The sequence below is a fragment of the Coenobita brevimanus genome, chromosome 74, assembly GCF_032717465.1.
Source record: "Coenobita brevimanus isolate Jiangsu-jjx chromosome 74, ASM3271746v2, whole genome shotgun sequence".
NCBI lineage: Eukaryota > Metazoa > Arthropoda > Malacostraca > Decapoda > Coenobitidae > Coenobita > Coenobita brevimanus.
This window is the reverse complement of record NC_137027.1, coordinates 5,851,762-5,865,058: the sequence shown is the minus strand read 5'-3', so window position 1 is coordinate 5,865,058 and position 13,297 is coordinate 5,851,762. Positions and strand designations below refer to the sequence as shown.

Here is a 13,297-nt window from a genome sequence, read left to right as displayed (position 1 = left end):
ACCTTTGCAGCTTCATTATTACCTTTGTACTCAAAGAATCATCTCTCATCGGGTAAGAAAGGTTCCCTGACACCTCCTCCTTAACGATTTATTTTCCAAACTACTCATTAATATCCCCTGATTTGCTTCTTACGTCTTTTCAATATCGACTTAGACTGCATGAATAACACACAAGAATATAGTAACGGAGCAGAATCGGAAATAAACTGGTAAAGATGGGGTGTAAAGTCAGCTTCCTAATCGTACTAGAATACCGCCATGAAACCAAATCACTTGACCTGTCTCATAACTCCCTGACCTCCTGGGAATTTTACTGTGACTAATTTATACAGTATATTAGGATAGGTTAAGTTAGGTTAGGTTAGGTTAGAGGATACGAAAACCATATCCTGGGACCTAGTATGACGAAATAAACATTGTGGACAATAGTACTCTTCCACAAAGAGTGTCCTTCATCAAAACAGCACTGCAAAGGCCCGAGCAACGCACAATATGGCAGGATGTGAAAGATATAATTTACCCAACAAAGTCTCTCTCTCTCTCTCTCTCTCTCTGATAACATTACCCTCTTAATTTGGACCATCCCCAATCTATTTATGGTTTGTTTATGTATCAAATTTTCTCACACACATCAACTGTTCTTTCCAGTATAATGATGTATCTCTAGCAGATACAACTCCAGACATGGGCAGAAATATGTAGAACCTCTTGTCTCTATGCACACTACTACGCAATGCCATCCTGGCACCCTTCATCGCCTGTCTCTTGTCTCGTTAACAGTCTTTCCATTGTATGCGTCCTATGATGGCAGTGATGACTCACAAAATATATCGGTATTAGCAAAATAATACTGACAGCACGATTCACACACGAGATCCGTTACAGTTACTACGTTTGAACATAACAGTAATGGTGCTGCATGTCTATCGAAGCTGTTATCTAGCCAGCCATACAAACTGACCAGAAGTAGGTACGGCAACAGGACCAAAAGGATCCGCCAGGTTTCATTTTACAGTGGGCATAGAGGATGATACTTGTGTTCGTTCTTGTCCAGTACCTAAAACAAGTATCTGTGCGGGAGGGAACTGATGTCCGAAATTTTCCGCGTGGCGTGAGATGTCACGGGAGGGTTGACGCGCATGGTCTCACTCGCCACCAATTAGTTTGCATCACAGGGGGTGTTGCCAAAGGAGATATTAGTTGTACAGCATACGTGAAACCCTTTGACAGTATGAGACATATTACTATTCCTATTACATGGGTTACATAGTAATGTAGCACACAAGGGCTTTGGATGGTGTGCATATAAATCGCTTTACACTTAACGCTTGTAATAATCGAGTACGAGACACGAGTTCGTTGTTCATGTGCATAGTTCAGGAAAATTCTCACTGCTGGTTATCAACCGTATCAGAACCAAAGTGTGGCGATTTAATGTTTCTCATGCCATTCGTCACGGAAACTAACACAGGATATCCGGGGAGCCATAGTTACTCTTTACATTGAGCGATATAGTATTTTGTGAAATTCCCCGGCAGGTTGGTGTTCACTGCAATACAGTTTCAGTATCAATTAGGCAAAAGTGCGAGGGTGGCACTACAATACGGCATGGTAATCGGTTGTTTGAAAATATGGGCCACTACCAAAAAGGAAACCCAAAGTTTCATAGGTTCTGTACAACAATAAACTTAGTATGCATACATTTGTTATTTAATTACAACCATAAAATATAACTGTGAATTATTGCATAATGCTATTTACAGTATTACTAACATGATTAATGAGTATAACAGAAATAATCGTTCGCTAATCAGTGCATGGCATCGGAATCCTACAGGGCTACCAACCTACAGCCTAATCAGTCCTCATACCCAAAAACTAATCTCATGTTCTCGTTGTACTTCCCTAGTAGTATGAGCGGATATTTGTTTGAGCTACTGTACTCTCTCTCTCTCTCTCTCTCTCTCTCTCTTTCTCTCTCTATCCCATTGGATCCCAGGGGTGCTGGGCGAGACATTGCACTGGGAGGGTACTAAGCATACCGCCCTCCGCTTATCGGCTCATAGTCGCGAAGCTCATAGGTCCCTACCCGGGGATTCCCTACTTTATAAAGACTTGCAAAATCTCCAATACTCGGGACACACACACACACACACACACACACACACACACACACACACACACACACACACACACACACATAAATATATATATATATGAATGTATAAAATGAAAGTGCACATATATGTATGTACAGTCAACCAAAAAAGTCGTGTCTTCGTTCCGAACCCCGTGAATATTCGAAGATAACTGGAAGCAGCAGGGACAGCTTCACAACTCTGGCAACTGTGTCAGAGCAGACGATGATGGGGGTGAGTGATTTTGAGATGGAGGTGGGGTAGTGGAGGTGTGTGCTCTAATTATTGCTGGCAGTTTAGCCTAGCAATACACAGCAGAGAAAAGATGCTAAATGTGATATTATACCTGATTTAATACCTTCCTTCTTCCTCTTCTTCCTTCGCTGTTTGTTTTTCCTTCTTTTTTTCTTGCTCAATGGCCTTCCTTTCTTCCTTCTTTCGGTTTGTTCACTACTCTCCTATTCCACCTACCCTTCTTCCTCTTTCTACTTTTCCTTCCTGTACAATCCTTCCTTCTTATTTTTCCCTTTCTGCTTCCGTCATTTTACTTTCCGTTATTTCCTTTCCTGCTTGTTCCCCCTTTTTGCTTCTCCAGCCCTTCCTTCCTTGCTTCATCTCCTAATCGCTCCCGTTTCCCTTCCTCTGTCTGTCTGTCTGTCTGTCTCTCTCTCTCTCTCTCCTAGATCCGTCCTTCCTCCTTTCCTTTTCTTTTCTCTCCTTCCTTCCTTCCACCCCTTCTCGTTCTTCCCTCTCTCTTTCTTGCTCTTCTTCCTTCTTTGCCCTACCCCGCCTTCTCCTCCTCCTTCTCCCACCCCTTCCTTTCTTCCCTCGCCCCTTATTTTTCTTTACTTCACTCCCGCTCCTTCTTTCCTTTCTTCCTCTTAGACCTTCCTCTCCTTCCTTCCGTATTATTTCTTCTTTTATTCTGTTCTCCCTCCTTTCTTCGTATCTCACTAAGCTTCCCCTTCTTCCTCTTCCTCTCCTTCTTCTTTTTCTTTAGCTTCTAGTTCCTCCTCCTCCTCTCTTTCTTTTTCATTTTGTTTTTCTAGCCAACTCCCCTTCGTGGCATTGCATAACTGAAAAATCTGCACTCACTTCATGGAAATTAAACCTACACAAGCCCGTTATTGTGACTAAGGTGGCCTAACTACTGTACCATCATCATCACCATCACCACCAACAACAGCCCAATGCAGGAAAAAGGCCTCTTCCAACATTATTCCACAGATTCACTGACATCCTATTCTATTCAGTCCCAGTGGATCTCCGAATCATCTCACCACCTTGTTCTCTGTCTGCCTCCTTCTCTCACTCATCTCTGGGTTCCGCTCCATTATCCTGGCTGTCAATCTGTTAACCGTTCTAAGAGGGACGTAACCTGCCCACATCCATTTATACTTCTGGAATGCAGTGACTATATCCCCTACCTGCGTCTGTTTTCTTTCTTTTTATCTCTCCATGTGATCCGTAACATAATTCTTTCCATTTCTCTTTGAACACTCCAAAGTTATGTTCCAAAGAATTTCTTATTATTATTATTATTTTTTTTTTAGACTTCGCGTTTCCGATCCATACGTTAAAATAGGAAGGACGCACATATTATATTTATCACTTACGTTTCATGTAGTTGCTTATACTCTGTTCACTTTACTTGGATATCGTGAAAGTGGAGCAGCAGTAAGAGATTAACACTAGAGTATGGTGGGAGTCAGTCACGAAGAAGTGCTGTGAAGGGTATGCAGGCCTGTAGTATTGTCTTATTCTGGCAATGAACTACGGGAATTAGGCTGCAAAAAAGGAGAAAATCTCCGCCATGTTAAAATGAATGGACTACAGTTTACCAAGAGTCGTCTAGCCCAATTTTATTACCTACGCCGACGAAGTTGGAGGAGGTTATAAATTCAACTAAGTTTATTTGTTTGTTTGTTTGTTTGTCCACACGATATCTCCAAAAGTTCTCTATGAATTTTCATGAAATTTTGTGGAAAGGTGGGCCATGGGCCAAGAAAGAATTGATTAAATTTGGGGGTGGATCCGGATCCAATGTATCCCGCACCAAATCTCCAAGTTCTCAATGAATTTCAATAAAATTTTGTGGGAGAATGGGCCATGGGTCAAGAATCATTTAAATTTGGGGACGGATCCAGATCCTATGTATTCCACACAATATCTCCACGGATCTGGATCCTTTTTAATGGCAAAGGCATTGGTGGAGGTATGCGTTCTCCGAGTGCTTTCTAGTTCTGTGTTTGATTTCACTGTTATGGGCTCAATATCCTTGAACTGGGTATATAAATATTTCCGTAACATATTCTAGTTTCCATCTCCTGTGTTTATTACAAGGGTCTAAAAATATATATCTATTAGCATGACCACTAGACAGCCGGACGTCAGAGAGAGAGAGAGAGAGAGAGAGAGAATGGGGGGGGGGGCGGTGGAAGTGGGGAAGATAAGAGACAAACGGCAGAAACTTTGAACAATAACCCAACAGATCTTGAAAGAAAATTTCTGAAAACTTTTAGATAACAAATTGAAAGGACACACTCTATAGCGATCGAACGATTTTAATTTCACTCCTTCAATCCGATGACATATATTTTGTTCTGTTCTTGTCTCTATACGATTTTCTTCATAGGTTTCCTTGTGTGTGTGTGTGTGTGTGTGTGTGTGTGTGTGTGTGTGTGTGTGTGTGTGTGTGTGTGTGTGTGTGTGTGTGTGTGTGTGTGTACAAAGAGAATCTGCTAGTAAATTTATTATAATGTGATTATTATGATCTGATATAGATTCCTATACCTTTTCAGCTCAGCTGACGGCCAGGTGCAGTCAGATTGGAGGGATTTGGCTGGTGGCAAAGGAGACTCATTCCTACACCATAATTGGGACTCATTCCTCTCTCATAACTGAGATTCCCACCCCATAACTGAGACCCATTCCTACACCATAACTGAGACTCAGTTCTATCTTATAACTGAGACTCATTCCTAACCCATAACTGAGACTCATTCCTACCCCATAACAGAGACACACTCCTATCGCACAACTGAGACTTATTCCTAGTCCATTACTGAAACTCATTAACAGTGTTCTAAATGGCGGGGGGTCTGAGGAGATTTGACCAACAAAATATACTTAAAACCCACTGAAACAGAACCCACCGAGGGTTCTAATAAGTTCCCTCATATAAAATGTGTTTATTTTTACTACAAAGGAAATATTTACAATGTGATCATTCTGAAAATAAATTAAAATATTTCTGTTTTTCAGTTAAACGATAATTACTCGGGAGACATCACAGTTCACTTGTAACTTATTAACGATGTGCATCACATTGTGAAGAAGAATTTTACGTTGCCAAATTTGTAATATTTTCCAAAATTTCTCACATGCTGATTTTTAGCCACCCTGGCGTCGTTCTTTGATGTGGTTTTAGCGTTATTGAAACCCCTGAAATATGGTGATTTTACTGATTATTTTTTTATTTACGAGAACTTAGATAATATGCTTTCCTATAACTCACTACTCAATGGGAACCTTGAAGGTGACACATTCTTGCTGTCAATATGTTACATGTAACGTGTTGATTATCTGTAAATATTAGGTGTTACAGATCCACTTCATCTTAAGGGTGGTTCCCAACTGCAGAGAAGGTTTTAGCAGATTACATTCTTGACAATTATATACAGCTTGAGGAATACAGAACTTGGCCAGGACGACGCAAGGGGACAGCCTGCCCCACTGGAAGTCTGTGGAGTCTGCCCTGGTGAACGGCGCGTGGGAACGGTGGGAACAGGTTGGACTTCCAACGCTGACGTTAGTAAAATTAGTAACCAAGTAATGTTAGTATAAAGGGGTTGCCTCGTATGATTAAACAATGTATGAACAGTTAATAAATGTACTGATGATTAAAAATGTATAATGTTTAAGCATGAATATTTATATGATAAATGGTATTTACATAGTGGGACCAGTATATTCTTATCATACATGCTTACTTTTAAAAAATAAATAAACAGAAGTCTTTGATATTAGGAAGACTCCATCCTGAAAGCAGGACATGCTCCTATATCTGTTAATATGTTCGTGGCCTAAAAGGGGGTCAGATTTAACACACTTTTCCTCCCGATGGCTACAACACCCAGTTACTTAGGCTCCCTCACGTCGCTTCCCTTCCCCCCACCCCCTCCCTCCAACGGACAAAGGGAGTCAGTGTTGAGTGTCATGCCCCTCCCTCCCGAATTACCTGTTTCAAATCACTAGATACAATGACCTATTTCAAACCACCTGACAGAGTGACCTATTTCAAACGACCAGATAGTGACCTATTTCAAACGAACATATACAGTGAAATATAGTTCGAACACTGCTCATCAGATATTATGCCACTACGATCAGGATGTGGGAGTGGCGCAGTTCCGACAGATGAAAACATATTACCTATAATGATAATGGACCCAAGGACAACAACAGTGTGTAGCGGAGGTATGGTACTTGGTTCACCTGGCAAACACGACGTATACAATTGTTTAATAGTAGTAGTATTAATAGCAGTAGTAGTTGTAGTAGTAATAGTGGGAGTGGTAGTAGTAGTAGTAGTAAGAGTAGTGGGAGTGATAGTTGTAGTAGTGGCAGTGGTAGCACTAATGATAGTAGTAGCAGCAGCAGCAGCAGTAGTAGTAGTAGTAGTAGTAGTAGTAGTAGTAGTAGTAGTAGTAGTAGTAGCAGTAGTAGTAGTAGTAGTAGTAGTAGCTGCAGTAGTAGTACGCCACCACTGCGATTATGTGGCTTATACATCACACTACTGTAGCTTCTTTTATGACGCTGCTCAATCTCTGAATAGGGAGGATGTCAGAGATCGGGCGGCGTGGAGAACCGCCATTAAGTAACCAAGGCCGACGCATGAAAGCATGATGAAGCCTTTATAAACGAAACGGTACAATAGGATATGAAGTCTATTATCTCTCTCTCTCTCTCTCTCTCTCTCTCTCTCTCTCTCTCACACACACACACACACACACACACACACACACACACACACAGAACAGACAGAGACAGAGAGACAGACAGACAGAGAGGTGGGGGGGGGGGAGCTGACGCAGGCAAGCGTGATGGAGCCTTAATAAACACTGTAGTGGTTGCAGGCTAGCATCGAGTATCTGGGCAATTTAGGGTCATATTACAAAAACAATATGATGGTTTGGTCAGGTTCCCTAATTTTTACGGCTATTTGTGGTAGGCCTATTTTTACAACACTGAATCAGCCTGCATCCCACCATACACAGTGCAGTTAATGACACTATAGGGAAGTCAGGCACGTTATGTCCTCGGCACGCAATCTCTGGTTTAACCCCTTCAGTTTGATGACATTTCTATTTTATTCATGCTACTCCCGGACGATTTTACTTGGTTTTGCACTGCAGAGATTTTTCGGGCTGAAAGGGTAAAATTTAGCCGTAGTAAACCCCGACAGTACGACAGACCAGTCTTAAGCTGAATAAAATTGTCATGGGGCAGTAAGAAAAAAAAAAGGGGGGGGGGGACGCGAGGCTGAAGGACTTTCATACTTTCTTAATACACAGGAATTAGTAGTTGGAGAGTTCACCCCCCCCCCTTTATTTACTATGCATCTGACACGACAAAGACAGATAAGGCCTCTCTAATTTAGCCAGTGTCAAACAAGACAAGAATATCACTGACAGCCGCAATAGCCGCTTTCACCTCAACTGTATCCACCACCACATCACATCTCAAAAGATGTCGTTTGTCTTTTAGACACACCCTTCTGAGACATCTCAGATGCATCCCAATTCCCAGCCACACCCCAGCCACACACACACACACACACACACACACACACCAATACCCTCCCCTCCACTCCTCAACATACACCGCATAAGCGTGACGATCAAAAAACTCCACAGCTGCAACTTCCCCAATTTTCATCCTTCAAAGACACAGTGAGTGAGTGATACAGGGACACACTGAATTTGGATGCCTCAGTGGGTGCGACCAAAAAATAAAATAAAAATTATATAGAAACTGAGGAGCGTCACAGTCTGAACATAAAATAATACCGTGCATTAAAACTGAGTATTATATGAACCTATTTCATTACTCACCACTTCCTCCCCTGCACATGTTTCACATTTAGTGTTGTCAGGTGTAACTGCGGACAGTAATATCCCTACACACCTGAACATAAAAAACAGGAAACTTACAAAGTACAGAGTGGTTCATTTATAACACTCCCATTCCTCTCCATCGGGAGAATGATTTTTCGTGTGTTGCAGGGACAGTTCAGTGTTGTCTATCCTGCGCCATTTTCTCCTACTCCCATTGCCACACTTACGCCCACACCAACAGGCTGAGCCGTCCACGCAACACATAAGATACCGCCAGTTGAGTTGCTGGTGGAATGCTATTTATGGAGCAACTTGTATTTTGAAAAATCTGGTAGGTTCCAAAATTTGCATCACTGGGTTTCAAAATCTGCATCACTGGGTTTCAAGAGTCACTGTTTCACAATATATCGTAATGAGATGAATCAGTATTTATGTTCGCAACTTTAAAGGATCAGTATTCATATCCGCAACTTTAAAGGATCAGTTTTCATGTCTACAATTTTAATGGATCAGTAGTTCAGTACTTATATCCCCAACTTTTAAGGGTCCGTTTTTATGTCGGCAACTTTAAAGGGAAATTACTCTTAGAAAATACCGATCCCACACAGTAATGGAAGGCAGTGGTTGAGAGTCATTGTTCACTGCCTCATTGTTTATCGCATAGCGAAGTGAACTGGTATTTATGTCCAAAACTCTACGGGGAAACTACACTTTTTCTAGCCATGGAATGTCTTTTCCGTGATGTTTTTCCCTTCTCCTCATCTTTTTTTTAAGCTCAGAATATACTTTTCGAGCTGGAAAGGTTAAATATAGGCTTTTAAAAAATCCGAATATGATAGGCCCTTCCACGTTGAATAGCATCGTCTGATTGCAACAAGAGTAAGCCAAAAAGTACGTTACCCGGAGTTAGAAGGTTAAGAATATAATAGTCCCACCCAATAATGAAAAAGAAAAGCTGAATTAAAAAAAAGAAAATGAAAATGAAGGTCGGGACACTGGGCAGTAAATTCAAAACTGAAAGTACAAACGTGTAAGAAACTCGCTAATTTTTTATGCTCATTTGAAGAATTACCTTAATTGTTAGATATAATCAGACTACCTATCTCTCTATCTGTCTATCTGCTAATCTATCTATCTATCCAGCTATATCTAACTACCCATCCCTCCAAGTATAACTATCAATCTATCTAAGGCCCGATGCCTTGATCCCGTAAGGGGTGGCCACAAAGTCTTCGTGTCGCCATGTCCTCTATCACTTGGCTGCTCTCCCTCTACATCCCCCACTTTCATGTCTCTCTATTCCATCCCTCTATCTAATCCTTGGTTTCCCCCTCCCCCTATCACCCTCCACCTCACTCACATACATTTTTCTAGTCAGTCTCTACCCGACATTACAAGCTTTATAGTCTGTTTGATTGACCTATGCAACTGAGATGTATGGGGTAAGTAGGGTGTGTTTGATTGATTCGCGACTGCTGATTGGCCGCCGATGATGTCACTGAAGTAAATGGAGGCATGTATTGTAGTGCAACAAGCGGACGTAGGTGCTCACCGTGGGTGAAGAGTATAGTGCAACATGCGGACGTCGGTGTACACCGTGGATGGATGCCGTGCAACATGCAGACGTGACTGTGCACCGAGGGTGGATAATTTACTTCACACGCCACTCATCGTTGTATAAAATTTATAATCAACTTTAATTTTCTTTAATAACAGAAAATATTTTAAGGTAATTCTGACCTCGTTAGCTTCGGAAATTATTCCATACTCCAACTGGCTGCTTATAATGCAGGCAATTTAAAAATATAAATATATATTTGTTAAAATAAGAAGGGCTGTAGATTTACATCACTGGCAGCCAATCAGCGGCCGCGAAACAAACACACCCTACTCACCTCACACATCTCAGCTGCACAGGTCAATCAAATACAGTGTTAGTCATCATCACATAGTTCAGAAACTATTGTCATATTTTGAGGGCTTGTCCGGACTTTCCCGTTTTCAATTTTAACTTAGGGATAGTCGTCTACAGATTTCAGTAAATTTTAAGTTGCAACCCATAACCAGGTACGATGTTTATTAATAATTTATTTATTATTTTTATTTATTTATTTCATTTATTTACTTATTTTCTTTTACACTGCTTGACCGGACTGCCTGACTGAATTCGGGCGCAAACACTCTGAAACATAAAACTGAAAAGAAAAAAATGCATACTTAAAATCTGACACGGAGAAACCTCCAAGAACAAAATAAATAGGCCTACCCAAATAAAAGACATTAATTTTCTGCCAATAAAAAAAAAATCCTCAAAAAAACAAGCTAAAGACAGAATAAAAACGAGTTAACGACAGGTATGAAGCGAGTTAAGGATAAGAATAATCCCAGTAAAAAGAAAGACCAAATAAATTAAAGACAAGAACAGAGATAAAAACAAGAATAAAGCTCGTAAAAGACGAGAATAAATAGTTAAAGATATGAATAAACCGAGTTAAAGATAAAACGAGTTAAAGATAAGAATAAAACTATAAAGATAAAAATACGAGTTAAAGATAAAAATAAAACGAGCTAAAGATAAGAAAAAAGCGAGTTAAAGATAAAAATTACACTTATTAAAGATAATAATACAACGGGCTAAAGATAACGAATTAAAGCTAAGTACAAAATTGGTTAAAGATGAGAACAAAAAGAGTTAAAGATAAGAACAAAACCAGTAAAAGATACGAACAAAACAAGTTAAAGATATGAATAAAACGAGTTAAAGATAAGAACAAAACAAGTTAAAGATAAGAACAAAACGAGTAAAGGAACAAAGAGTTAAAACTAAGAACAAAACGAGCTAAAGATAAGAATAAAACGAGTTCCTCTCAAAGAGTGACGCTGAGAAATTATTCGAAGGGGAGATGGGCAATAGGGTGGAGTCAAAGGCTTTTTGTCTCATTAACTCTCCTCCTCTTACTGACTCCCTTCAACCTCTGTCTCTTCGCCGCACTATTGCATCTTTATCTCTTTTCTATCGCTACTTCAATGGTCAATGCTCCTCTGAACTGTCTGCATGCATTCCTCCACCTGTACGATGGGCGCGTAGCACCCGTCTAGCAGCAAACTCTCATCCCTTTTCTGTCCAACTCTCTAATGCAAGAGTTAACCGTTACTCCCAGTCCTTCATTTATGCAACAGGTCAACTCTGGAACTGTCTCCCTCTGTCTGTATTTCCTGCTGCCTATGATCTCCAGTCTTTCAAACGCAGTGTGTCCAGGCATCTCGAAATGAATGGATCGTGAATTTGCCTCTCCCTTGTATTTTGTTTTTCTCTTGGAGGGAACTCTTACTGCGGGCTCATGGCCTTTGGTTCCTTCTTCCTCGCATAAAAAAAAATTACAGAATATGATTCTGTTTTATTTTGGGCATGACGAGTCACTCCTTCCCATGATTATGAACTAAATACTAGACCATTTATTTGTCACGTCAATAACAATAATAATAATAATAATGACGAATAATAATAATAATAATAATAATAATAATAATAATAATAATCTTTAGTATAATGATCCAATTTCTTAATGTTTGTTTGTTACCGTAACAAAGCAAAAACGGAGCCGTGTAGCGCAATTTTTGTTATAGCAAGGTATTGTTAAAATGCTCTAACCTGAAGAATAAAACAATTTCCAATCCAATCGGACGACCGGGTCCCGAGTTATGACTTATTCTGGTCTTTTGCTGCAAATTTGGTATTTGCTTTTAGTGGAGGGGATTGATTCGACCTTGGTCCAGCACTGAAGCATGACAGAGAAGAGAGAAGTGATGTGTTTGTTGTAATCACTCTCTCGCTTCTCCTTCCTCCCTCCTTATACTTCTCAAATTGCTTACTATAATGCTATATTATAATTTTGTAAAATAACAAACACTAGTATCTTCTCTCTCTCTCTCTCTCTCTCTCTCTCTTCTCAACGGGTGTCCCAGCATGATAAAAATAAGAGAAAATTCCTCGCTCCGTCTCGCTCACGGCATAATTCAAATTTCTGTTACCTTTCGACTGAAAATAGGAATTGACTTGACATCGAGCGGAGGCCGCCAAAGGCAGCATTTATGCGAGTAATAATAATAATAATAATAACAATAATAATAATAATAATAATAATGGTCTCGACAATCCCTCTCCCTTATTATGTACTAAATACTAAACAAATAATTTGCAACGCAATGTGGTAAAGACCCTCTAAGTCAGACAATAATAGTAATAATAATAATAAAAATAATAATAATAACAACAGTAAAACGAAACAACAAAAACAGCAATAATAAAACAAAATAACAATAACAATAAACCAAAATAGTAAATAATAATAATAATAATAATAATAATAATAATAATGATAATAATAATAAAAACTCGTATCGGATTATGTGTTGAAACTAAAAAAAAAAACACCCAGAATTCCAAACACGCAGACCACACCTGGGGACTGGAACGAAGGGCAGCACCACAAGACAAGGACCGGTGGCGGAGGGGGCGCGATCTGGCACGGGCTGTGGTCTTCCAGCTCTCACACTTCACACTGACTCGATAACCATACCGGCGCGTGGCTGTGTGTGTGTGTGTGTGTGTGTGTGTGTGTGTGTGTGTGTGTGTGTGTGTGTGTGTGTGTCCGGGGGAGAGGAGTTTAGGTGATCGTAGGGGATGGGGTTGTGCTGCTTAGTGGGGGGAGGAGGTAGGGAGGTTAATGAGCAACAGAATGGAACGTAAGGCTAAAGTGGAGGAAGAAGAAGTACCACATGTGGAGATGATAATACGTGTGGTTGTGCGTTGCTTGTATGCAGCTGCGTTTGTGAGTGTACGTTTGTAGCGGGGGAGGGGAGAGGCGAGGAGGTGAGTTGGGAGAAATAGAAGGAAGGGCGGCGAGGAAGTAAATTAACGTGAATACGAGGTGGATGAGGAAGAGAATGTGATGGGAGAAAAGATGTATATGATTAATGCATATCACCTACACGAGTCATTAACTACTGTAATTTCCCTCGAGCACACAAAAGGGTCTA

General features: G+C 40.4%; 1 protein-coding gene across 1 annotated transcript in view; it reads right to left on the bottom strand.

Annotated features, from left to right (window-relative positions):
• t (C45 family peptidase tan) overlaps positions 1-12,754 on the bottom strand; it is a 36,898-nt gene extending 24,144 nt beyond the window's left edge. Inside the window, exon 1 of the mRNA XM_080278569.1 lies at positions 12,720-12,754. The gene's annotated coding sequence lies outside the window, so the exon portion shown is untranslated. The remainder of the gene's footprint in view (positions 1-12,719) is intronic.
• Positions 12,755-13,297: the final 543 nt, after the last annotated feature.